Source organism: Chionomys nivalis, chromosome 6 (genome assembly GCF_950005125.1).
Source record: "Chionomys nivalis chromosome 6, mChiNiv1.1, whole genome shotgun sequence".
In the NCBI taxonomy this organism is placed as follows: domain Eukaryota; kingdom Metazoa; phylum Chordata; class Mammalia; order Rodentia; family Cricetidae; genus Chionomys; species Chionomys nivalis.
In genome coordinates, this window is record NC_080091.1 from 63,107,454 (window position 1) to 63,134,988 (window position 27,535).

Genomic DNA, 27,535 nt, shown 5'->3' on the forward strand with positions numbered 1-27,535 from the left:
ATGAAAGTCTATGTTACTATATTAGGTGAACACAGGAGGTAAGGTAAACCTGCATATGAGGCAAAGCCTTGTTCCACTACTCAGGGCTCAGCTTTCAGATGTGAATCTTCTGAGCAAATGCTGGCACCAATAAAGCTGTTTTTTCTTTTCTTTCTTTTTTCTTTTTTCCAAAGAGTTTCAATATCCACTGCTCCCGTCAGAATATCCAGCTATAGTACTGTGCTCTTGACTGTGGAGAGATGATGAGGGAACATAAATCCAAGCCTTTAGGTTGAAATTATCTTTAAAATAACAAATTTAAAGGGACACAACTGACTATTAAACATTGAAAACTAGATGCTGTTTTATGTTTGCTTAATTTGTCTCTGTGATGTCACAATAAAAATTCTGTTTTTCTTTTTCTTTCTGTTCATATGACAAAATATTTTACACCACACTATAATTAGAAGAAAAAACTATAAACCAAAGAATTTTTACTGAATTTATTAAAGTAATATATTGTATAAGATATTTTATAGGCTTACTCACAGTAAAATATTAGACAAAAATTTAATTGTTTGTGGACTGACCGTTCTAAATCATTCTAAAAACACCTTTTTAAATAAACCTTAACAGTGAATAGCAAAAACATATACAATAAACATAAATCAAAGATTGATAATATAGTTTGAAATCTGATCCCTACTCACTGCAAAGTGACCGAATCAAAATGATGCTTGACATTCTATGTCCAGCAGGTCCTTCAGCATTTAAAAGATTTCATTACTTTAAAATTTATCATCAAGAAAATGTAAGAGAAAGCTAAGATCACTCAGTTTATCAATAGATATAAATTATTGTGCTTTATTGTCTCTGTGTGGATATTTTGGGGTATGGTTGACTCCTTGTAAAATCATTTGTGCCCTCTATCCTCTGTGCTTTTGTTCTTGCCAGGACAAACAAGCATTCAGAGTACACCCTGACACGTGGTTGCCTTCTGTGGACCTAAACTCCAAATCCTGGCCTTGTATTTGAGATCCCTTTCACTCCAGATTTTTTTATTTGGTGATCTTCCTAAGGCACTTTTGCTCAAAGTTCACTATTTCTGATGAAAATCTAGTCTTTCTCCACATTCCTCCAACAATGTTTTTTTCCCCCTCTCAAGGAAGCTCTTCTCCAAACCCTCTGTTATTAAATTAATGATCATTGTATATTTTCATAATACTTTCCACGCATGATCCCCACATTTCAATAATGTTATCTATTTTATTGTCTGTTCTGACCACAAGTATGCATGTTGCATAAAACCAGTCTTTATTAAGATGACTTACGAAAGGTCAGGTTACCCTGACTCTATTCTTCCTCCAATTGAGAGCTACATTTGCCAGAAACTAATTACTTCTCAGTTTTCTTGATATAGTATATTACAACACCAAAAGAGGTTCTTTCCGCTGAGAGGGGAACCTATTTAGTACAATAGTTTGGTCCCTCTGAGGAAAGGCCTTGTCATGAGCCATGATTACATCATAAAAATCTTCTCAGCCTGAACATTTTGGCATGGTGTCATTGTAGCCAGTTGACTTTAAATGTCTTATTCTGCTTTACACCAAGTCTTCCCCGGACTTTCCAGGACACCAGCTTACTCTTAGCTAGAAGACTCCTTACACGATTAACAGACTTAAGCAAGTGTGGTGATATGTATTACTTTCTTGCACGGATTAACTCACTTCTTATCTAACCCATCTCCAGATCTCCAGTACTTTGTGAAATCACTAACTTTCATGGTATTTGAGTATCTAGCAAAATCACTGACATGTGGTATTTGTTTCAATCAATGAAGAATTATTATAACTCACTATTCTTTACTCTGTATTTTGATAAAATGAAGTCAATGTTCAATTTCCCTGTCGTTATTATTTTGGTAACATTGGGCTATGTTAGTTTCCTCACTTTCATCATCAAATTTCTGATGTCAATTAATGATCATCTCTAGATCTTTAACTATTGAAATACCATTCCCTTCCTGCGAACTAAATTCAAGCTTCCTACATTTCTTTCCCATGGTTTCCTGCTTGCCTATGTTTGATTTAGGCATGTAATACAGATCCATGTCTTCGTAAAGCTGCATTTTCTGTAGTTTTCCTTATCAGAGTAATTCTGTTCATTTAAAACATAAGTTTTACAATTTATGTTTATTTGGGGGGAAATGTGGCTCATTTAAAACTTTTGATGTACTTTACTTTCTCTAATGCATGAATTACCAAAAGAATGAGTGGCCCAAGGACAAAATTTACATGTCTTTATTTAGCCTACTGTAGTTGGAAAAAGTCATTACTAATGGTATACCATGCCAATATTAAAATGCAATTTCAACAAACAGAACTTACATGCTGACTGAACATTTATAGTTCTGAAGAACAAATTAAAATTTATTGCCGTCTTTAATTTTCTCCTTGAGTTATCTTCTTGAATCTCGTTTACCTTCAGGTCTTTGAAAACAGTTTAAAAAAAGTGTATAGTAGAAAAAACAAATCTTACAGTTTTATTTTTTAACTACCACCTTTTTATATTTAATTTCATGGAACTTTGTGAAAGAAGTAAATGTAGAAATGCAGATATAACAGGAGCTGTCAAAAGATCACATGCTCTTTAAACCCAGTGGCGTCTTTTGAAAAGCTGCAAGAATAAACATTGTTACATGGAGGAAGTATTTTTAAGAAGACAGAATAGATGTTCCAATCTAGGCCCATTTCACATTCACTGTGAACAGCTGGACATTATTGAACAGGCTTTGCCCTTTACTAGTAAATCCTGCAGCTAATCTTATTAAGAACTGCTGGAAACGGAAGTTATATAGAAATCAGAAGTCAGCTCCACAGTAGAAGGTTCAAAGAGGTATTCTATTGTGTTAAATGTTCTTTCTGTGCTTGTTTTTGGAAGTAAGCTCATTGAATTAATTTTATTTCAGGTGGATATAAATGTAATCACATGGGTTATACACCCTAGGGCCACGACGTGGGAATGTTCACAGGTTGAGCTCTTTTACTGACCCCCATTCCTTAACATGATTTAGGTAATATTAGATTACTTTGAAGACACTTTGAAGCACATAAACCATTTTCTTAAAATCATTTATCCTTTAATTATAGATAATTCTAATAAAGAAAGAATGAGAACTGAGTGTATATATTTTCCCCAAAGTCTCAAAGTCTAGCAAATTATTATATGTAAAGGAAGAATCCACCGTGGTCTTCTCAATAAGTAAGTAAATGTGAATTTTTGACTATTGGAAAATGATAGACCATGAATGCTGTTTATGTCTCTGTCAAGGTTCATTATTGATTTTGAGCCTATTGCTAATTGGATCATATTAAACTATTTACAGTCTTGACTGTTGTCTTAAAATTTGCTCAATTTTATCTTTAATAATATAAATTTTCTTTGAACACATTTGAGGTACTTTAAATTATTCCTTCTTTGACTAAACTCACACTGTTTTCTTATGCTTCTCTTATAAATATTCTTAAAGATTTTAGAACCCTATAAACCTGCTAGGCCTTTGTAATGCAATGTTTTCACTGAAGACTGTCTATGTAATTGTTGCTTTTCAAAGGCAGTGACTCTTGCTTGATTCTATTTTTCCCAGAGCAGTCATCATGCATACAATGCACAACAAAAAGCTGTAAACTACCTGAGTTATAATTTAGTGATAATTTTCACTACCTTAATTTATTGGATTATACACAGTTTAAAATGTTGTAAAACCATTGTCTCTTATTCATTTTCTGGCACTGAAGAGGGAGAGAGGTTCAGAGACAGAGACAGAGAGACAGAGATAGAGAGAAATAGAGAGACAGAGACAAAGAGAGAAAAAGAGAGAGAGAAGAAGGAGGAGGAGGAAGAGGAGAAACTAGAAAGGTGTTTTTTCAGCAGGGTTTAAGGAACTAATAAAGGAATATGAGTTGTAAGAAGAAAACTGATAAATTAAGTATGATATGCAAAAATTTAATCATGCACAAGTCTATTTTAAGTATGATAACTTTAGACAAGAATCTGGGTTGATGTAGTGCTTCCAGAATGGACAAATATATCATCAAATATCTGCAGAAATAAACGTCTTTCTTCTAAATTAAAAGTTATATCTTTAATTTCAAAGTCTCAGTAAGGAATGTAGGAATTGTCATCAAATTAAAGTACTTCTTGAAATTATTAGTGTATAAAGGCTCTAATAGTGCTCTTAGAAAAGGAATTTATGATACTGATGTGCTTCCAGATTAATTATTAAGGTGCAGTTATATACATGATTGAGGACAATCAGACGAAGTATTTATTAGTATTATAAACCGGATGAGCTTAGGTCCACATAAATAGTTAAATATGGCTGCATGTAACTGTTATCTCAGCATTGGAGAGCAGACAGGGTCCACTCACAACACTGCTGATCACTCAGACTCCGCTTGATTACAAAGTTCAGTCAAGTCCTGTCTCTTGAAAAAGAGTATGTTCAAAATTGTTAAAGGTATAGATAATTAAAGCTTAATTTTTATATCATTTCATATTTTTACATTTTATTTTTATTTTTTTATTAATTAATTTATTTAATTATTAAAGATTTCTGCCTCTTCACCGCCACCACCTCCCATTCCCTCCCCCTCCCCCAATCAAGTCTTCCTCCCTCCTCAGCCCAAAGAGCAAGCAGGTTTCTCTGCCCTGTGGGAGGTCCAAGGACCACCCACCTCCATCCAGGTCTATTAAGGTGAGCATCCAAACTACCTGGGCTCCCACAAAGCCATTACGTGCAATAGGATCAAGAACCCATTGCCATTGTTCTTCAGTTCTCAGTAGTCCTCATTGTCCATTATGTTCAGCGAGACCGGTTTTGTCCCATGCTTTTTCAGACCCCGGCCAGCTGGCCTTGGTGAGTTCCTGATAGAACATCCCCATTGTCTCAGTGTGTGGGTGCACCCCTCGCGGTCCTGAGTTCCTTGCTCGTGCTCACTCTCCTTCTGCTCCTCCTTTGGATGGTGAGACTTCAGTCCAGTGCTCCAATGTTGGTCTCTGTCTCTGTCTTCTTTCATCGCCTGATGAAGGTTAATATTCAGGAGGATGCTTATATGTTTTTCTTTGGGTTCACCTTCTTATTTAGCTTCTCTAGAATCATGAATTATAGTCTCAATGTCCTTTATTTATGGCTAGAAACCAAATATGAGTGAGTACATCCCATGTTCCTCTTTTTGGGTCTGGCTTACCTCACTCAGGATAGTGTTTTCTATTTCCGTCCATTTGTATGCAAAATTCAAGAAGTCATTGGTTTTTACTGCTGAGTAGTACTCTAATATGTATATATTCCATACTTTCTTATTTTTACATTTTAAAATATTTGTTAGGTGATATGAAAGGTTCTGAGAATGAAGCTTTATATTTTATTGTTTGAAAATTGAATACTTGCATAAAATGTGTTTTGATTACTACTCTCCACTCCCTCTGCCTTGATTCCATCACAAATCCTTACTCAAATTCTTTCTCAGCTTTATGTTTTGTCTTGACAACAAACCCCACTCCTCACAGCCACTATTTGTGTGTGTCTAGGGGCAGTTATTGAATCAAGAATAGCTCTCGGGGATGTATTTTTGAAAAAAAAAAAACTGACTTTTCTTCTCTCGTTCTGGAAGCTGTTACCAAGAGCTCCTCAGCTAGGGGTGAGAATTCATGATGATCTCTGCCTTCCATGTTAAATTTTTTTTTTAACTTTACCTTCCACAGTTCTTATACACTCTTCAATAACCTCTGTTAGTCTGAGTATTCAACTGCTGTGTTGTGCCCAAAGTACCCAGGGATGAAAGGATATGACAGAAATGTCTCATTTTGGATCAAATATGCTACAGTCTCTGATTCTCAACATATTGTCTCCTGATGGATTTCTTTGTTAAATGACTTATGCTGCTAAAAGAAGGTTCTCTGATGCTAAAGAAATATCTATGGGTATGAGGCTTTAGAAGTCTATTTAGCAATGTGTTAAATTTAGTTATAGCAGAATTATGTTGTTTCCTAAGGACTGTCACCTGTTTAATCAAAGATTCCTGACCCCAATAATGGTGCCAGGTATGAGTTTTGTCATGTGTTATGGATCCTAAATCTAATCAAGAATTGATCTATTACTCCTTTAATATCAATGCTATTATTTATCCACTAGGTATATCCTTTCAGGCCATTTATTATTGTGAAATATATGGTCACAGCAAGCTACAACTATGATAACTTTTGGCCATAACTTGCTAAGACTGAGAATTACTTTTCTCCTTTAGAACTATCATAGTACCAAAAATATATATGAAATATAGTCACCAGATAGGAGTCTTATAGCTTAGTACCCAATTGATTTACCTATAATCCTTGACTCAGATATATGGTGTCTTCTGTAAGAGGGCCTTGCTATCAGCAAAGTGCTATGCAATACTCTAAAATATTTGGATATTTACTGGACCTCATTAAGCAAGAGTTCCAAAAGAGGTGATAGTCATGTCACTGAGCTTGTTATCTGATTGACTACATTGTCTGATAGGGCCATTGTCTCCACATTATGGGTTAAGTCCATGTAAATACTTTATTATGGTTCTACAGTAGTGGGTGTCCACTTCATTTTCTCTGAGTGTGATTTCCCTCACTGCGTTCCTCTTCTAACCTGCACATGTATCCATATGTTCCACTTTGCATTTTATGTGAAAAATGAAGTATGGCAAATTTGTAAAACAATGAGTACTAATAAATGAAGTAAAAATGATAGATATAATAATACGTAAGGTCAAATAAGGAAAGTTCTGGGAAGCATGGTTTGCTTCAAGTGTGAATGAGCACAAATACAATGAAATGAAATTTTATTTGTTTATGTTTAGACAATATTTGTGAACTAAGACTCATAAATACTAATTAAGAGGGGAGCTTAGGAGTGTGTTTATGTGTTTGTATGAAGTGTTTAAGGGATGTAGAATTAAGACTCTGTTAAACATCCATGATTGTTATCACAAATATCCTAAGTGTATAAATGATACTGTCTATAATTAAAGACTAACACATAGTTCAAAGAAGATAATAAGAAACATTTCAATTTGATGATGACTACAGACAGAAGCACTTATAAGATTGTCTTAAATCAATTTTCATACAGTGAGTGAAGTCTCTACATCATCTTAACTTGTGAAGTTCATATATTTATGGAGAATCCTCACTTTTCTCATTGCTATAACATGTTCAGGTTTTAGCATTGATGGGATCTTTCTTGACTTCAAGTTGAGTGTCAAATTATCTCATTGAATATATTGTATAGGCTTCTGCTATTGGGTGTCCAGATTTCATTGCTCTAAAAGAGAGTGTTTTTCTGTGTTAAATTATTGCTCACACTCTCATTCTTTTCCTCATAATGGGATACTTAAAGACAAGGGACAACAAGAAACTCACACCTGTCATGCAAATAATAATCACATGACAAAGACACATTGTATAATAGTGTTGAAGATTGTGATTTTGAGTTTGGTAATTTTATTAAACTGTCATTTATGGATAAATATGTGAACAATGTTGAGAAGGACAATTTCAGTTGGTCTGGCTAGGAAGGAATCTCTTAGAATATACCTGCAAGCTGGGCGGTGGTGGTGCACGCCTTTAATCCCAGCAATCGGGAGGCAGAGGCAGGCAGATCTCTGTGAGTTCGAGGCCAGCCTGGTCTACAAGAGCTAGTTCCAGGACAGGAACCAAAAGCTACGGAGAAATCCTGTCTTGAAAATTCAAAAAAAAAAAAAAAAATAGAATATACCTGCATATTCTCAAATGCTAGCATTGTAGTAAGATGCCGCTAGTTAGTTCCCTGCTGTTTAGCCCCAAAATAATCACACAGATTATTTAAATCACTGCTTGGCTTCTTTTTGGACAACTCTTACATCTTAATTTAACCCATGTCCATTAATCTGTGCATCAGCAGGAAGTCATGGCCTTCCAGCAAAATTTCAGCATGTCTGTCTCCGGTGTGGCTTCTCTTTGACTCTGTCTTAATCAGTGTATGCCTGTGGCATTGAGGCACTCTGACTTGACTTGTTATTAAATGGAATTTCTTTTCTAAATTTCTAAGTATGTATAAATGCGTATACATTTTAATTAGCAAATAGTGGTATGCCTTCATCAAGTACAAAGTGTACTTTGAAACATTTAAGTAAATTTAATGATTTAGTGAGGGCATTTCTATTAAGCTGTGTATTGCCACGTGACTGTGGCTTACCAGCAAGATTCTAACCAGCATCCATCTCAGGCAGGAGATCCATGGCATCTACCACTGATGTAGGAGGGTCTTCTTTATATCTATTGCTTTTATTGGTTGAATAAGGAAGCTGCCTTGGCCTTTTGATAGAGCAGCCTTTAGATGTGTAGAGTAGACAGAACAGAATTCTGGGAGAAAGAAAGCAGAATCAGAGAGAGCTGCCATGAAGACATCAGGTCAGACATGCTGAATCTCTCCCAGTAAACCATGGCCTTGTGATTCTACACAGATTATTAGATATGGGTTAAAGCAAGATGTGAGAGTTAGCCAAGAAGAGGCTAGAGATAATGGCCCAGGCAGCAACTTAAATAATACAGATTTCCGTGTGGTTATTTTGGGGTTAAGCTAGCTGGGTGGTGGAACAATGACCTGCCGTCTCCTTGCTACAACACACCACTCTGCCCTTCTTCCCAGCATTCAGTTCTGTCTACTCCGCCTACATAAGTTCTACCCTATCAAGCCCAAAGTAGTTTCTTTATTCATTAGCCAATGAAAACAATACATAAACAGAAGGAACTCCTACACCAGTATACTTCCAACTGGGCTTATGCCCATAAAAACCTATGTAAACTAGACCAGATTTGATTATCTTTAAATGTTTGTCCAGTTCTATAATTATATGAAGCATTTCTTCAAATTGGTAGAGTTGAAATTAAATGATTAACATAACTTCTGTTCTTATAAGATTTTAGTTTATCTTTGAAAAGCAGAAATAACCACACAAAGTGAATATAAAAAAAATAAATATCAACAAATACAAGAATGAAGAACTTTTACAAATAGGGAAGTCTAATTATTCAATACAAAATATGCCAAAATGAACAAGGCGGTTTGTATATAAATATATTTGGAACTGTGTAAGGTTTATTGGGACTAAAGTTATTTTCCAATCTTCAATTGTTTGTTCATTTTTTTAAAAAAACTTCTTTGTTGTGAGCTAGAAAATCTGCTTCATGGTATAGAATGAAAAGTAAATGATTGGAAAAAATCTCTAGAAAGTGATAATTTATGTTTAAATGAGTCTAAGCATAATAAATATGATAAACAAGTAGAATAAGCATGTTTGCAGAATGTTTGTTTCAGGAAGATATCACAATCACAATGATTATAAGCAAGAGTGTGAGCTTTAGAGATAAAGAATTATTATTAGAATAAAGCTGAACTTTTGAAGGCAAAATTAACAGCGAATTAAATGTCAAATATTGGCATTAGACTTGCTTTTTAATGCTGCTATAATTGGACTGTGCAGTTTGGATTTTGTGTAGTATGAACAAGGGAAAGATGGAAAAGTTCTGTTTAAATGAGAGGCAGATTCACGACTTTGGAATAACCTAGCCTGGACCACCAAAATGAATACAGGAATCTGGAACAAACACTAGAGGTTAGTGAACATAAAAGGGTCACGTAACACAAAACTTTAGTAAACTTTATTTTTTATTTTTATTTTATTTTTAATTTTTGGTTTTTAGAAAGCTTCATAAAAAGTTGTCAGCAAATACTTTTTAATTAAAAAAAAAGCAAAGTTATCACCAGGGACAAACATCTTTTGTTGTTTCCAAGCATGGTGTGAATACGTGAAGACTGGTCTGAAAGGTAGAAACCAGGAAAATGTTGACAATGTTTATTCAATTTATTGACTCATTTGCTTAATAATTAACTTATTAAATCCTATGTGAGTTCCTGCAGCATAGCAAGGATATTCTAGCTAGTATTAGCCAGGAAGCTTGATCACAGAGTAACAAGAGTGACACAGTGTAGTAAAGAACAGGGTAGGGCTAAGATCATGAAGAGATCTGTAATACCAGGTGAAAGGATGAGGCAAGAGAATTTGCAAGATGTAGGTCAGACCTGAACAGTGATCATTTGAGGGAAAACTTGGTTCTGCAGTAAGATACATAACTAAAAGAGAAAATTACAATAAAACCTAATGAATAATTGGTTCTTATAGTATGAATACAATTAAAGAAGTGAAAGGGAACAGACGTTCCCTGGCTCTTCAGCAGAAAACCATGATCCACATACTTGTTCTCAAGGAACTGATACTGATGAGGCTTGTAAAGATAGAAAAACTACAACAAAGGGAGATTAAATAAAATTCTATGGAAAAGAAATACTATAAGTAAAGGAACAAATGAATTAGGAGAAGGTACTACAGAAAGGGGATAGTATGACTTGAAAGAAGGAGGTCATAGCTTGGAATGTTTAGTTTTGTCTTGGATCTGTATTGATAACTGCTCTGTCATGGGCAGTTTATTCAGCCATTTAAATAAAAATTCCAAAGAAGGATTAAGCATTCATGATGTCTAACTCTCTCTTGGCAAAACCAAGATGAAATGCTGAAATGAAACTTTTATTCCATCTAAGTGAAAAGACATTTGACCTACAGTTGAATTTCATTAAATACATCATGAATATAAGTGATGTGAACAGGGGAATAGGTCATTATAGGATGAAACAAAGGAAAACAATTTTTCTTTATGGTTATAATTATTTCTAAATAAATTAATATTCTCTATTGCCAGAAAACACTGGCATTAAGTGATACATTCAGTTCTATTTGGCAATGAGATAGACCTGCCAGATCTTAATATCAAAATGATTTTTATGTTTTTAACTCACAGGAAAAAGAAACTGTTTATTTTTATTGTCATACTATCAGCTTGGATCAAATTATATTGCCATTTTCAGACTGTACTTTGGAATATTCCATGAGATAAACATTCAAGGGTATATTTTACTAGATATTTTCTGTAATATACACAGATTTGGGAATTTGTTAGTTTCCTTAGTAGTAATAAATATATATTTAATGAACCTGACTTCCTAAAATGAGAATTTAATACCAAAATTCATTTTTACTAAATGTTTATTTTGGAAGACAACATAAGCTGTATTTAATTCTTTGCTTTAAAAATATTTTTTGAGAGTATTCTGTGATGAAACGTGGAATCTTCTCCAGATAATGAGGAACTCACCAGGAAGAAACAATGGACATTTAAAACATATAGTGACTTTTAACAGGGTAACACTCTAAGTGAAATTATTTTCTCAACAATTTACAAGATTTTTGGATATAGGTACTTGGACTCTGCCTCTTACAAGGTAACTCTGTAAGACTGGGTTACATTTTGATTCAGATTTTCATTATGAGATATTAATAAGCAAAATTAATACTGACTCCCAAGGAATCAAAATTATTTTTTCTCCAATGCTTATGTGATGCTTGAAATAAAGCACAATTATATATTTATCATTCTGTTTGTCTTTAAAATAGAAGCTACTTCAGATATAGAAGTCAAGTGATTTTAATTAAAACAATCAATCTAAATCTAAATAGCATATTTGTAGAAGGATAAATAAGTGTTTATACTTACTTTTTTCAAAATATCATAAACTGGGAAAATTATTAAATTGAGAAGTGCAAACAGTTTGGGTTAAAGTCCCTGAAATACATGTAAGTCTTTTGAGAAGTTACTGAAGGCCATTTAATTATGAGTAGTAAACAATATGATTCATGTGATTTAGTGAAGCTGAAGAATATTAGGAATAATGTGGTAAAATTGTCGGTATGGTGTTTCTTGGAAGACTTTATTGTTGTAGCAGGTAGCAGTTAATTGAACAGAGTTAAATGCTGAGGGAAATAAGGTAAGAGTTTCAGGATATTTGCTACACTGAGCCAATAGACCTTACATGTTAATTAAACAAGTAATGGTAATGAATGAAATGCAGTTACTCCTAGATTTTTGGCCTGAATAATTAGGAGCACAACTTAGGGTTAAGCATCAATGTGATGAGGGATACTCACTAGCTGAAAAGTGGAGATTCTTAAATTGTTTTTTATTTTCTTCTTGATCTTTGTTTTTATATTCTCTAATTCTTGATCCTCAGACAATATACAATAGTTAAACTCTCTTCTAACATGTAATAATAATAATATTCCTTCAGTTGATGTGAATAAACTTAATAAAGGAAATAAACTCTACGTTGTACCTTATTTTACAAACGTTAACTTCTATTGCTGCCTTTTGGTTTAAATATCTTTAATTCTTCTTTATTCTGTTCCTTTTTTCCCTATAATTAAAATCGACTTTTTTTCTCATGCAATATATCTTCATTACAGTTTCACCTCCCTCTACTGCACTTTGCTCCTCCCAACTACCCCTCCCACTTTTATCTACCTAATTTCTGTCTTTCATTAGAAACTGAAGAAGTACCTAAAGGAAAATAATAAAACAAAACATTACATAATAATATAAGGTAAAACTAACACATCATAATAGGACAAAACAGAAAAAGATGAGCTCAAAAGAAGGCACAGGAATAAGAGAAACACTAGTTCACACACTCATGTAAAAATTATATAATAAAAATAATGTGATGAAATTAAAGATAAAAAGGGACTGAAATGACATTATGAGACAAGGAACCTCCAAAGATGCTATTCAATTTGTTTTCTGTTGGTTTTCTACTGCTGGACATGAATCCTACCTTTAAGAGTAGTTTTTTTTTTCAATGCAACTCATTTGGAGAGAACAAAATTTTCATTTTCAGTTGACTAGCCATTGGATACTGCTTGTTGTCTAGGGATGGGGCATATGTACATTTCTACTTTCAGCTTGAGAATCTCATCTGGTGAAGACCTCTGCAGGCCCTGTGCATGTTACTTCAGTCTCTGTAAGTTTAAATGTGCATATATAATGTTGAGGTAAGAAGTCATGTTTTCTTGGTGTTCTCCATCCTCTCTAGCTCTCTTTCTGAATTAACCTTTGTGGGAGTCACTGAGCTCTAAGGGGAGGTATTTAGAGAGATGTCAAATTTAGAGATAAGCATCCCACGGTCTCTCATTATCTGCATGCTGATTATGGGTCTCTCTATCTTTTCCTTCTGTTTCTAAAGATGATTTTCTGATGATGACTAAGCAAGGTACCAATCTCTGAATATAGCCAAACACCATGAGGTGTTTTAATGCTACTTCTTTTTTATTATAGTAGCATTTGGTTTTACCCTACATCTCTTGACTATCTAATCTCAGGTTGATGGTTACCCAAGCAGTGTCTGGCTTAGGTTTAATCGCATTGCAGTGAACCTTAAGTTTGTAGTAGGAGCGCGGGGCCCCTTGTTTGGTTGGTCCTGGCCGCCCTGCTAGCTTAATCCCTCAAAATAACAACATGGAAATTGTATTAATTAAATTACTGCCTGGCCATTACCTCCAGCCTCTTATTGGCTAATTCTCACATCTTGATTTAACCCATTTCTAATAATCTGTATTTTACCATGAGGTCGTGGCTTACTGGGAAAGATTCACCATATCTGACCTGGCAGCTGGCTCCACGGCGGCAATCCCTGACCCTGCTTTCTTCCTCCCAGAATTTAGTTCTGTCTACTCCACCTGCCTAATTGCTGCCCCATCAAAAGGCCAAGTCAATTTATTTATTTAACTAATGAAAGAAATACAAATACAGAAAGACCTCCTACACTATAAGTCAAATCAGATTTTACTTAGATACATCTGCATTTTTTGTGCCACGACTGCAATAGCATTTAATGCAAAATGGACACTGTCATATATAAAAATGTTACGGATGGTTTGCTGTTTATGTTTCTTCTTTGGTAGCCCGCTCTATATGATCACCAGCTCTACTTTTCTATGTTCAGTTGATTGTATGGTTGGGATCAGCAGTGAGGACTTGCTGTCTATTTTTGGAGAGCAACCTATAGTTTTGGCAACAGCATGGTTGGTTTTGGGTTCCCTTGAAACCTCTGTGGACAATGGCACAGTTAGTTAAGCTTTATTGAAAGAAGTCACTCCTCTTCCTTCTTTGGTTTAGTACCGGAATTACTATTTAGGACTTATTCACAGAGAAGGCACTTTAATATGACAACCTCAAATCCCTTCAACCACTGAAACTTAACAGGTCATCTTAGACACTTTACAACAAATCATTGTTAACCTGAAGGTATTATAGAAACATGAGAGTATTCTAGGACTATCAAGTTCCAGGAGAAAATCATGAAACAACATTAAAAATCTGAACACAATGGGGAGAACAAGCTAACACACAAGTTACCTCTAAATATAATTGTTATAAAGTAAGGACTTGGAGTTACAAATGTAGGGCAACTGATAGACATTTTAGAAACAAGCTGTTGATATTATGTCTTGCTTATTGATTTTATTGGATCCTCAGGAGCCATTAGTAAATAAATAAATATTTGGAGACTCTTAAAATAAGGAAATGTAGACGTTATTTTATAAATAAGTCTATTAAACTGAGAATCATTTATGTAGCCTATAACTCATGTAAAATGCAAAATTGGTCTTTGGAAAGTCATCCAAGAAAAAAGACCCTTTCAGTATGTACATCCCATAACAAAGGATGATTCTTTAAAAATGCATGAAGCAGTATAAGGAGAAACTTCACCACCATAATAGCTCAGTTAATGAAAGAAGGTAACACTCAATGAAACAGGAGTGGTGGTATTCAATAATTGGAAGTGCAGTTTATAACTTGAACAGAAAGAAGACAAGGGATTGCCCATTGATTTCATAAGATACTCTCATTGATGATAATAAACTCACTTTAATCAATAAGTCTGCTGAACTAATTGAATACTCTTAAGGGAAAACTTCATCTTAACTCCTAGGCCTAGATCAGCAATGAAAAAACATTTAAGATGAATTATTTTTCACACCCTAGAAATATCAACCTTCCCCAAGTTGTGTCTTCTAAGTAGAAAGTAGGTAAATATATATTTGGAGAGAGAGTGACAACATGAGGCAGGATTAGTTGACCTGTTTTCCTCTTTTCAGTGCCAATTGGCTCATTTTATTCTCTATTGTATTTTCTATCAGTTTTTATTATTTTATTGTCTCATATTATTTTTAAAGTATAAAATAAAGCGAACTTTTGTTTAATTGAGGGAACATAACTGTGAGAGAAGAGATACAACTGATCCTATTCTGAATATCTGTCTGTGAAGTCAGCTGACATGTGGTAGATCCTCATATATAGATATCAAATATTCCTAGTCTGACAATATATGATGCCTATGTATTCCTACATTAAATATAGCTCAATGGATTAGTTATTCTTGGTCCATGGCAAACATTCATTTTCTTCAATATTTATCAGTTATAGGGTATTCTGGAAACTGCTATGCAAATGTAATAGAAATAAACAAATCGATCTTTTGTTGAAAATTTTAATTTATCTAATTTTAAAGTTTGTTTCTAAAATGTGGTTCCTACTGTAGTTTTCAAGGTTTGTGAAGATGTCACATCCAATTTGTCATGTAGTTTTGTTACAGGAAAGTAAATATAAAAGTTTCTAAAACTGCTGATTTTCTATATGGGTGAGCATTGAGAGAGAAAGAGAAAGAAAAGATAAAGAGGAATTTATACCCTAATATTGACTGTTCAGATCCTCACAAGAGATTTAACCTTACTAGAAATCTCTGAACTAGTTAGTACAGAAGGAGAAAGTATTGGTTTTCTATGTCTCAGACCCATGGGACAAAGTAGCAACAGAGTTTTTTAGATGTAAGGTGGAAAAGGCTATTGCCCTACATTTAAAGTGAAGGTTTTTATTTGTGGAATACTAATATCTATGGCATCAAAGCTTTCAACTTTCTTTCCAAGCATACACAAATTTATTGTATTTTCTTGTTATGATACATATAAAAGATGTGTTTTATCTGAAAAACATGAAGAATTACAGACAAGAGTTTAATGCCAATACAATAGTTTAGTAGTCTCAAGAGTTCCACATTTTAAAGAATTAATTTCCAACTGACAGAGCTATTGCAAGTCACTGAACTGGTTAATTGGGACATAGTGGAAGGCTTCATGTTGTTAGTGCTATGTTCTTCAAGTATAATCTGGGATACATCAATATTTCATTGATTTATATCAATACGAGGAGAGCAGCTTCCTCTAAAAATATGTGCCAACCAAGAGGCAACCCTTTATTAAGACCCTGAAGCAATGGGACAACATATTGACTTGATTCTTCAAAACTGAGACAAAATGCTCTTTCTCACTTTTCAAGTCCTCTTTTATAATTTTTTTTATTTTGGATTTTCAAGATAAGGTTTGTCTATTGCTTTGGAGTCTGTCCTGGCACTATCTCTTGTAGCCCAGGCTGGCCTCAAAGTCACAGAGGTCTGTTTGCCTCTGCCTCCCAAGTGCTAGGATTAAAAACATGTCCCACCACCACGCGACAAGTTTTTTTTTTTTTTTTTTTTAGAATTTTTATATCAACAGAAATCTGAATTACAAACTTTAGTCAGTGGCTTTCTAAGTACTGTGTTTCTTAATGTCATTGTTAAATTATAATTTCTCCCTTAATAAATATTTAATGTAGATAAATTAGGAGTTCTTTTATTTTCTCTTTGAGTATAATTCATAGTTTCTATTTTATTAATTGTAGTGATTCATAGTATTGGTTTTCATAAATATAATTCCATTTAAATGTGTTGGACATATTCTTACTTCTTTTCATTCTAGTCTTCTTTATCTCTCTCACACACACAGAGCAGAACAGATACACAGAGATGCACACAAAGAAATACCCCATACACAATGCATACAAATACATATATATGTGTATACACACAAATATTTATGATTTGTTTATAATGGATTTTAGAATGATAATTAGAACTAGGATAAATATGTTTGGCTTATTTAATTTAACATGACTTAGAGTTGCATTTACTTTTTTCAACATAAACATCATTTTATCCTTTCTTTTTGCTTTACAGTTTCATATGCACATATTTGTGCTTGTGTGTATTTGTAAAACTATTATTCATTTTCAATCCTTATTCCATTACTTATCCACTTGCTTTTTTGATAGCATTCTTATCCTCAAAAAGTTACTTTCCTGCTGTCTGTCTTCTCTTTAAGAATGACCCATTGAGTTGATTAGAATTTTGCCAAGAATGTGTGAAATAAAATCTTTCTTTTTGATAATCCCAGTATTTCAGGATTTTCTATAATCATAGGATTGCATTCTATATTTTACAGATATAATAGCTAAATATAAAAATCAGTATTTAGTCTATCTGTCGGTGTTACAAACTGTAAATAGCCTGAAATCTTCTAAGTAAATCGGTCTTACAGTAATGTGCAAAGAATGGAACCTTACTGTTTTATTATTCATAGTCTTTTTTTTATGTCCTTACTTTTAAAATAAAATATAAGTCATGAAATGCTTCCGTTATGTTATTCACTCTTCCATCTTAAAATTGTTTGATTTTCTCATTTCTTGAAGTCAGTCTCAAAATTTGGCATCTAACTCTTCTGATTGTTTCACATTAACTTATACATACCTGAAAATTGGCTCATTATACCTGCTTCTTACTAGTGGATGTATTGATTTCTCTACTAACAATCTACTGATTATTTACAGAAAATAATATTCTTCAGTCTGCTACTCATTTACAGAAAAATCAAACTTTAATATAGTCATAAATAAAATATACTTTTTTCTTTGAAGAAATATTAAGTAAAAAATAGGAAAGAGAAGAAGCAAAAAATGGAACTGCATTAGATAACACTGATTACTTTTAAAGCATCACACATGCAATCGGCATATTGGAAGATGAAAACCTTATTGTGAATATGCCTCCTCTGAATTGGCCTATAGAAAAGTCTCTGTTAACTTTTCTTGATTAATGATTCATTGTAAGGCTCAGTCCACTGGAGGGTGGTGCCATACCTTATACCAGGGCACATAGATGTGAGTTCGTTCCACCTTGACTAAAGGTCAGAGAGTTTGAATTTATTTTTGCTCTTTCAAGTTTGTTGACAAGAGGTGTGCATACAAACAAGAAATCCTGACCTAGGGCGTGGTTAATTAGTATTTTGAGTATAAAGGTAGATCTGTTACACCTTGAACTAAAAGTCAGAGAATTCAAGTCTATTCCTCTCTATCAATGGAGATTAGCAGAAGGTTTCAGAGTGTGGCTGCCTGCAGGATACTTGGTCTCTTCCATATGTCATGTTAATGAAGTCTGTTGCCTCCCCTCTCCTTTTTTGGAGTGAGGTATATAAGCATGTGGAAAATAATTGCGGATGAATTTAGTATTCATTGAATTTTTCTTTTGGTGCTGTTCTTTGTTTCTGTCTCTTATTTATCTCCTATCTATGTTCTTTTTGCTTAATAATTCCGATTCTCATGCTCCTATCCTTGAATGTGGGAATTCTCTCAAGACCGGACCCTAACAGATGACAGATGTTCACTTAACGTTTGGCTTAGGACAACCTTGCAAACTGATCCTAGAGTTTATTATAAATAGAGGGGAACAAGAGACAGGAACAGGCCAGTAGGCCATTTCCCTCTCTTCATGGTTGTTTCCTCAGTTCCTGCATGTAGGTTACTGCTTGAGTGACCAAACCAACTTCAGTCAATGATGAACTGTAGCACGGAAATGTGCGAAAAAATAAACCCTTTTATTTTGTGTGTTCTGTCTGTACTTTTTTGTTTGCCTTTTTGTCATCTTGACTTATTAGGGAAGGGGAATCTCATTGAGAAACTGGCTCTGGACTCTTGCTGAGAAAAAATGCCTCTATCAGTTTGCCTGCAAGCAAGTATGTGAGGAATTTTCTTGATTAATGATGGGTGTGGAAGAGGTCAGCCTACTTTGGGCTGGCTCACCCTGGACTTGTGGTCTTGTGTTTTATTATTAAGGCTAAACAAGCCTTGAGGATCAACCTGGTAAATCTTATAAAAAAATTTTAGAGGAGTAGCAAATATAAACTTTTGTATGAAAAACAATCAGTTCTATTATAAATCTTTATGGTGCATACCCCTTCAGTATCAAAAAACTGTGGGATGAAATGGGTACGATGAATTGATTACCAACCCATTTGAATAAGTTGGTACCTCAGCTAATACGAACCAGGTTATCGCTGTTGTTTCTTGGCCCCAATGAGGCCTTTACTCAATTTATTATCTTTCTAAACTTTGACATGTTCCCCCAAGATTTTCTACCTCAAAGCCGTTAATAAAAACATCTTACCCTAACCTTGTCATTTTTTAAAGCTCTGTTTTAGTTATGAAGCACACCAAAACACATGAACACATTTCCCAACAGTAAGATTAAAAGAACTTGAACTAACCTAGTTTCTGGGACACAATTGTTTTCCTTAATCATTAACATAAGTCACAGTCTTCAAGGCTCCTCAAGAGAAATTTGTGAGACCTAGCTGTGTGACACTTGCTTGTTCTTGTTGTCTATCTACTGAGCCCCATACTTCATTAGGGGTGGGAAAACACTATATTCTACCCTAATCGATATGAATTTTTCCACTAAATAATCCTCTATCATAATCTTTTATTATATTTGTTAAAAACCCTTAATCATCAAAATTCTATTTAAACTAACACTCTTGTTGCATAAAATCATCACTTAAGTTAAACAGTACAAAGTAAGAGGAAATCATCTTCATAATATTCCACAGGCAAAAATGTCCACTGGAATGGATATTTCCGTGAGACAATCGCACTGCTTTAAAGGCAGTGGGGTCCCTCCACACCCATTCATACAATGTCGGTTATTGGAGAATAAAGGCAGTGGCAAACATGTAAAGGTACAGCAGTAGCAAAGGAGATTCTGGAGCTGAAGTTCTTGGGGACTTGTAAAACCTAGAATCACCCGTAAGTGCTTTGCTTCCTGGTAGACGGATCTTCCGAAGCTCAATTGCTATCTGATGCTCCTCTGACAAAGTCACTGGTCCTGTTCCATTAACTGAGAGCCAAAAATTGAAACAAATGAGTTTATGAAGGCAGTTATTCAAACACTTGAAAATGTGTGAAAGTTTTGATGTGGCGCCAGTTTTGATGGCATCAGATTTGCATGATTAGAAGGGTCCTGGACAGAAACTGAGCCTTGCTAGCATGAGAGGTTAGGAGGGGCCATTGTGAAAGTATAGACGCAGATGCAGCGAAAGAGCTACAGTTGAAAAGTTATGACGATAAGCTGAGTCAGTTCCACAGATGGCTGGGAGTCTCTGAAAAGAGGCTGAAAGGCCACTGGTAAAGGCGCAGGCTATGGTGGCCTCAGCATACTGAAGATGCCAGGACCAACAAAAATGGCGGCATGCGTGGAATGAAGCTCACCTGAGTCTAATAGACTAGGTACACATATTGCATTAGGGATTATTTCTCTGAATTAGCCAGAGACCGGCCCTACCCAAGCCTTTGGACCCCAGAAGATGACTGATACATAGACACTGGAAACTGAATCATTTAAACTGTTGTCAATTCAATTGTTTTAATTTGATTGTGACTTAGCCCTGGTTCTTCTCTCTTATATTTGCTTGTTTGGGTATTTATTATTACTATTATTCATTGTTATAATTATTATTTATTTTACAGGAGTCCACAGTTAAGAGACTTTGGGTTTTTAAAAAGACATTGAATTTTTAAGAAAAAATGTACTTTTAAAGCGTTGTGACTTTTAAAGATTATAGGGCTTTTAAAATTACACTTTATCATAAAATTGGTGAGATTTCGGTGAATAATGAATAAAGAACTTTCTATGATGTCACAGGACTGTATTTGTGTATAAAGCTTTCAATAAAATCAATGTTGCTGGTTATGTATTGCCAACTCCACACAAGCTAGGGATATCAGGGACATAGCAACTTCAACTGAGAAAATGCCTCTATCACACTAGCCTATAAGAAAGTCTATGAGATATTTTTGTCATTTATAATTGATGTAGGAACGCCTGTCCATTCTACCATGCTACTTCTGGGCACATGATCTTGGGTTGTATAAGAAAGCCATGCAAATGTGCAGCTGGATCACAGTGGCAAGCAGTGTGCCATGATTTCTGCTTCAGTTCCTGCCTCCTGGCATTTGGACCTTCCCTGACTTCTTTCTTTGATGAACTGTGACTTAGAAATGTAAGATAAAATCTTTCCTTCCCAAGTGGCTCTTTTATTATGGTGTTTATTACAGCAATAGAAAGCAAGCTTTGATATTATTTAAACTTAGATATAATTAATCTTAGGAATTCACTGATTATTAATGACTATTATGTGATTCAGTGAATAATGATTGTGAATATGGGTTGAAAACACAAAATCTCCAAAGTAAGTAAAGTGGAAATAATAGTATGTACCTTTGCTACATAGGTCTAATAAATTCAAATTGTATAAACCTGTACTAAGAGAAAAATTAATTCAATTAGAAAGACTCTTTTCTATTATTCCCTCACTTAAAATAATTATTATACCAGGGATAGTATTATTTAGCCGATATGGAAAACCAATTCCCTTGCTTTGTGCACAACAGCATGCTGAAGATCAAAAGTATAATTCTCAGAAGGTAAGCGGAAATAACTACTATATTATGTTAATGTATTTGTTCTTCAAGTAATGCTTTCAAGAAAACCAATTAATAACTAGTGTGTTTTAAGTATAATGCCTTGGGGACAGGCCATGATAAGTTTTAAGCACTCACATATTAGGTTTCATTGTAGACTGTGACCTTTCTTTTTTCTTCGAGATATGGTTATCTTATGTTCATGAGAAAATATAGCTCTGAACCTTGGAATCATGTTCCATGTGCCAGGCATTACTGCCTTTGCCACTGTTTTTGTTGGTGTACCTAGATATTCTGTTTCAGCAACCCATTCCTCTTGACCTCCACCATCAAATGAAGAATTGCAGCAGCTTCCTCTGCATAGGTCAACCAACACCACTCAAGAAAGCTCACTGAACATGCAGTAGGGTCATGATTAAGGAAAAGGATAATAATAAAGAAAAGAAAAAGGCATAGACTGAATCAATTGACCTACTCTAGATGTACAACTCACAACACTGAAACAATAACAACAACAAAAGACAACATGAAACCTCCAAGAACTACTAAACCCTGATAAAAAAAACTCTTCAAATAATAACAACCTAAAAAATACTTTCCAAAGAATTTAAAAGTAAGGAATTCACGACTGTAAGCATAACTGTGATGGTAAACACTCAGTACTATAAATAGGGTCATAAGTCAAGATTAAGGTCATAAACTCACAAGTGAATTCTATTCTCATTGTTTGCTTCATATTAATATTATGACATTTTATCAGAGGATAAGCCATTGACATATTTCCCTTACCTTAGTTAGTAGCTCCTAGTGGTTGATTTCACATGCATAGACATATCAACAGCAAGAGCTGGACTTATACGTTACATGGTAATATAAAGATAAATGAATATGATGACAAAAGGTTGTGAAGGAAATATTTCAAGGGAGTTATCCAAAGATAGATTCCATAGGAGAAATAGGGAAAGAGGGATGTGATCAAGATGTATTATACACATGTAACAAGTTTTAAAGAATACATGTAAATAATTTCTAAAAGATTTGTTTACTGAAATGCCAGCAAATACATTTGCTCACTGGTACAAAGCATTAAAATCTTGACCCAACAACTTTTATTTAAATGTAATGTGTGTGTATGTGGTGTGTGTGTGTGTGTGTGTGTGTATGTTTGGTTGCTATTCTTCAGTAAGTTACCTAATATGAGGAATTTTAAACATTATAATTCTTCCATCGTCATTTAGATATGCCTCCCATAACAATATTCATAACATTCAAAATAATGTATTGAAGCAAAAAAAAAAAAAGCAAAGTCAAATACAAAATTGACAATTGGAGCTCAGCCTGGTGTTTGGCTGTGCATCTCAGCATCTGTTTCCTTCAGTTACTAGATGAAGCTGTATGATGACAGTTAGTGTAATCACCAATCTGGTTACATGGGGAGGCAGTCCAGGTATTGTTTGGAGTCTTGAAATATCTAAGAGTAATACATTTTTGCCTAATGAATTCATGTATGACAGAGAAATTATCAGCTTGTTTACTTACACTTTTATAATTATGGCAGATTCTCAGACTATCTGGAGCATGCGCTTGAAATAATTATGAAAGATACTTTTCCAATCTTGGTATAGCATACTTAGACATTGGTTACTGTCATTTTGATGAAAACTGTATTTTGTATGTAATGCGCTTTGAAAAGTATAACATATATCAAAATTTGATCTTAAAATTCAAGTGTTTGTATGAGATAAGTTGTATATGACACCATGTAAATATGTATGAACAAAACCTTCCCAAGCTTTCTCCTTTATACTGTTACATATTTATACTTCCTTTGGTGCACTTCGGGAATTCATTTTGAAGATTAATGTTTATGACTTTATAGTTTGCTGCATTTTATGAATTGGTTCATATCCTAAATCATGGTAAAAATGCCTGGTTATGAGCCTTGAAGGCTTGATCCACTTTAAAGGAAAAGTAATGTTTTCATGGCTCTAAAACACTGTACTACTTTGCATTTTTATTCAATGTTTAGAATTTTATGCAAAATCTTGAGAGCATTTCAATGTCTTTCACATATACTTATTCCTCACATAACGCAAGCAGCCGACTCCAAATTTGGAGTGGGATATTTATAAATTAGGAAATTTTGACTATCATAAAAATATTTACTCTGTTTTTCTAGTAAAAGAAACATGCAAAATATATTTCCATAGAAGAAGTAATCAGGTATCTGCATGCATTCTGCACCAAAATGAAATATTGACTTTTTAATATATTTGATTTTACTTTTTTTTTTTTTTTTTTTTTTTTGATTTTTCGAGACAGGGTTTCTCCGTAGCTTTTTGGTTCCTGTCCTGGAACTAGCTCTTGTAGACCAGGCTGGCCTTGAACTCACAGAGATCCGCCTGCCTCTGCCTCCCAAGTGCTGGGATTAAAGGCGTGCGCCACCACCGCCCAGCTTGATTTAACTTTTGAATTGTTACACAACTTTGATTTTACTTACTTGACTTAATATTACCTATTTCATTACATTTTTATAGCATCTACATACAGTCATTATAGTGATAATAAGAACAATTCAAACTAATGGACAAGCACAGCTAAAATATTTTCATGCAAGAAATACAGCACCCATACTAATGGCAGTGCATAGTAATGGCAAGCATAGTAGTTTACAGATAGTCAAGGCAGTCAACACGTTCTGCTTGATGGACGAGTTACTTTCATTTAATAAAGAAACTGCCTTGGCCCATTTATAGGCCAGCCCTTAGGTGGGTGGAGTAAACAGACAGAATGCTGGGAGAAAAAAGCCAAGTCAGGAGTCGCCATGATTCTCCCACTCCAGACAGATGCAGGTTAAGATCTTTCCTGGTAAGCCAGCTCGTGGTACTACACAGAATATTAGAAATGGGTTAGATCAATATGTAAGAGCTAGCCAATAAGAGGTTGGAACTAATGGGCCAGGCAGTGATTAAAAGAATACAGTTTCCGTGTAATTATTTCAGGGCATAAGCTAGCCATGTGGGCGGCCGGGTGCCGGAGACGCAGCCCTGCCGCATGAATTACAACAGAGTGGCACCCAACGTGCTAATGAACTCCACGTAAAACCTGAGAGGGCTTAAAAAGGACACAGAGAGAATTTAAGACAGCTTTTTGCTGTTTGTGGGTTGTGTGTGGCAAAGAAATTGTCCTGACTCAGCAGCAGGAAAAAACTGGCTGTTTTAAAATGCCGGCTTTCTGGGCTGTGCCGCCATCGCGATCTCTGTCTGGCTCCTGCAGGAGACAGAGTCTTTGAACGGAGCATTTGGAGTAAAGTGCTACGGCTTGCTTGATGGCAATGTGGACTGCTGTGTGCCTGGAACTGTGTGTGGCTCAGGGGCACCAAATGGTTCTGATGCAGGAGCAGCTCAGCTCCGCCATGCGGAACTCTGCTGGTCTCAGGCAGGAACTACCGTAATTACCATAATAACAGCGCAGTTAAGGTTTAGACTGGGCAGGATACAGGCAGTACCATAATACCTCTAAATGGTGCGACTTAAGTTTTTGAGAATTGCTTAACATTTTAAGAAATGCTCCTGGATAGTAAAAAAAATTACAGATTCACAATAGAACTGATTCAGACACTGTTGGATGAATGTACGTAGGCTTGAGAGAGAGAAAAAAATATATAAAGAATAAAGTTAATGTCTAAAAAAAAGGGTAAAGTCTTTAAAGAGACAGAGTACAGATAGGTTAAAAGAAATAAAGAAAAATAAGCCACGTAAAAATGGAAAATTCACAGAGAGTCTGGATTCTTTCTATTACTATGTTTTCTTTAAAATTTTTGACTGTAAAGGAGCTAAGTGCAGAGAGGCATTTCAATATATGGGCTGCCAAGCTAAACCAGAATGGATACAAGGGTATTATGATTTCAGAATATGGGTCTAAGGATATGATGCTTTGGAGAGGGTCTTCTTTTGTTTTCACAGAGGATGAGACTCTGTGGATTGCGTCTATCCCAATATGGTATGATAGACCACGCCCTCCTGAAAGGTTGCTGTGAACACCTTCAGAAAATTACTTCACTCAACTGCCAACCGAGATGACCCTGACACACAGGTTACACCATGAAAGATCTGAATAACAGCGCCCCCATTCAGCAGGAAGCAGTTTGGAGAGAAAAACTGCGCCCATGTTCCCAAATATGGTTTATAAATGTTCTTTTACATTTAAAGGGGGATATGATATAGATATGAATAATTTGCATTGGTGTGGATTTTAAGGTCAATTTTGTTATATGTATATGCATATTTCTAATCTTGATTAAGGTATTGTGATTGTATAGTTCATTTAAAAATGTAATGTATATAGGTTGTTAATGGATAATCATCAATAATTGTCAAGCTTTTAGTCATGTTAGTTAGATTTTCTAGATGTGCATAGATATATTTCAGCTAGATAGGCATTCTTCATATCTTTCAAAGACTGCAGAATATGGCATTTAATGTTTTAATAATTTAGGGCTTTTCATGACAATGAGACACGTCTGCTTCTGGCAGCACCAGCTACTTCAAGAGGAAGATGGGCATTGAAGAGGCTCCTTATGGAGTTTGATAGCCATTTGGGCAAGAAACTGCTCTTGCCTGGACTGTTGCATAAACCAGACACAGAGAACCCTCAGAAAAAGGACTGCTGAACTTGCCTAAAGGTGAGATGATCTTTCAGGGTTCCTGATTCATGAAAGAGTCTATGAGACATTCTGCAGGACACAGCAGAAAGTGACTGAACTGTCTTTGAAATTTCCTGCTTCATGGAAACGTCTCTGGATACTATGGGCCTGTAGGCTGAAGATGGATGCCCCAACAGTACAGAGGAACTTTGAGTGACTGTCCAGACAGCGAGATGTCTCTGTCATTTCTAGAGTTTGAAGTTTCTTAGTTCTTGTTTACTTAGGTAATATTATATCCTTCTGGAGTCTTTGATGGAGTTGAAGAATAAATAGTTATAGTTTTCCTTAGTTATGATAAGAGATAAAATAGATATAAATATTGTAGCTGTAATTCTTGCTTGATAACCATTTTGTTATATGTAATTTTACCACGTTAAAGTTAAAGCCTTTCTTTTTTGTTTAAACAAAAAAAGGGGAAATGATGGACGAGTTACTTTCATTTAATAAAGAAACTGCCTTGGCCCATTTATAGGCCAGCCCTTAGGTGGGTGGAGTAAACAGACAGAATGCTGGGAGAAAGAAGCCAAGTCAGGAGTCGCCATGATTCTCCCACTCCAGACAGATGCAGGTTAAGATCTTTCCTGGTAAGCCAGCTCGTGGTACTACACAGAATATTAGAAATGGGTTAGATCAATATGTAAGAGCTAGCCAATAAGAGGTTGGAACTAATGGGCCAGGCAGTGATTAAAAGAATACAGTTTCCGTGTAATTATTTCAGGGCATAAGCTAGCCATGTGGGCGGCCGGGTGCCGGAGACGCAGCCCTGCCGCATGTATTACAACATCTGCTAGAGAAGAATGTCATGGGATAAGATAGATTCCATGATGTTCATATATATATGATCAAAAATTGTACTTAATCCAAACTGTAAAACTATGTTTTTAAAATTATATTCCCTTTTATACATTTTGAAAAGCAATACACATGTTTGATATTTTAGTTGATTTTAAAAGAATCAAAACTCCCTAAATGATATTATTTAGTTAAAATGATACTGAAATTACAAGTGTCATATAAAGTTTCAGTTGTAGTAAAATTATCTATATAAAACTTTTCCAAATACAGAACATGTATTTTCTTATAAATATAAAATATATACTCAAGACCATTTAATATATACCCATACACACAACATGCGACTAAATCTAATTTCTTCTCAACCACATTTACTAGGAGATTTTCTGAAAATTCTAAAATATCTAGGGA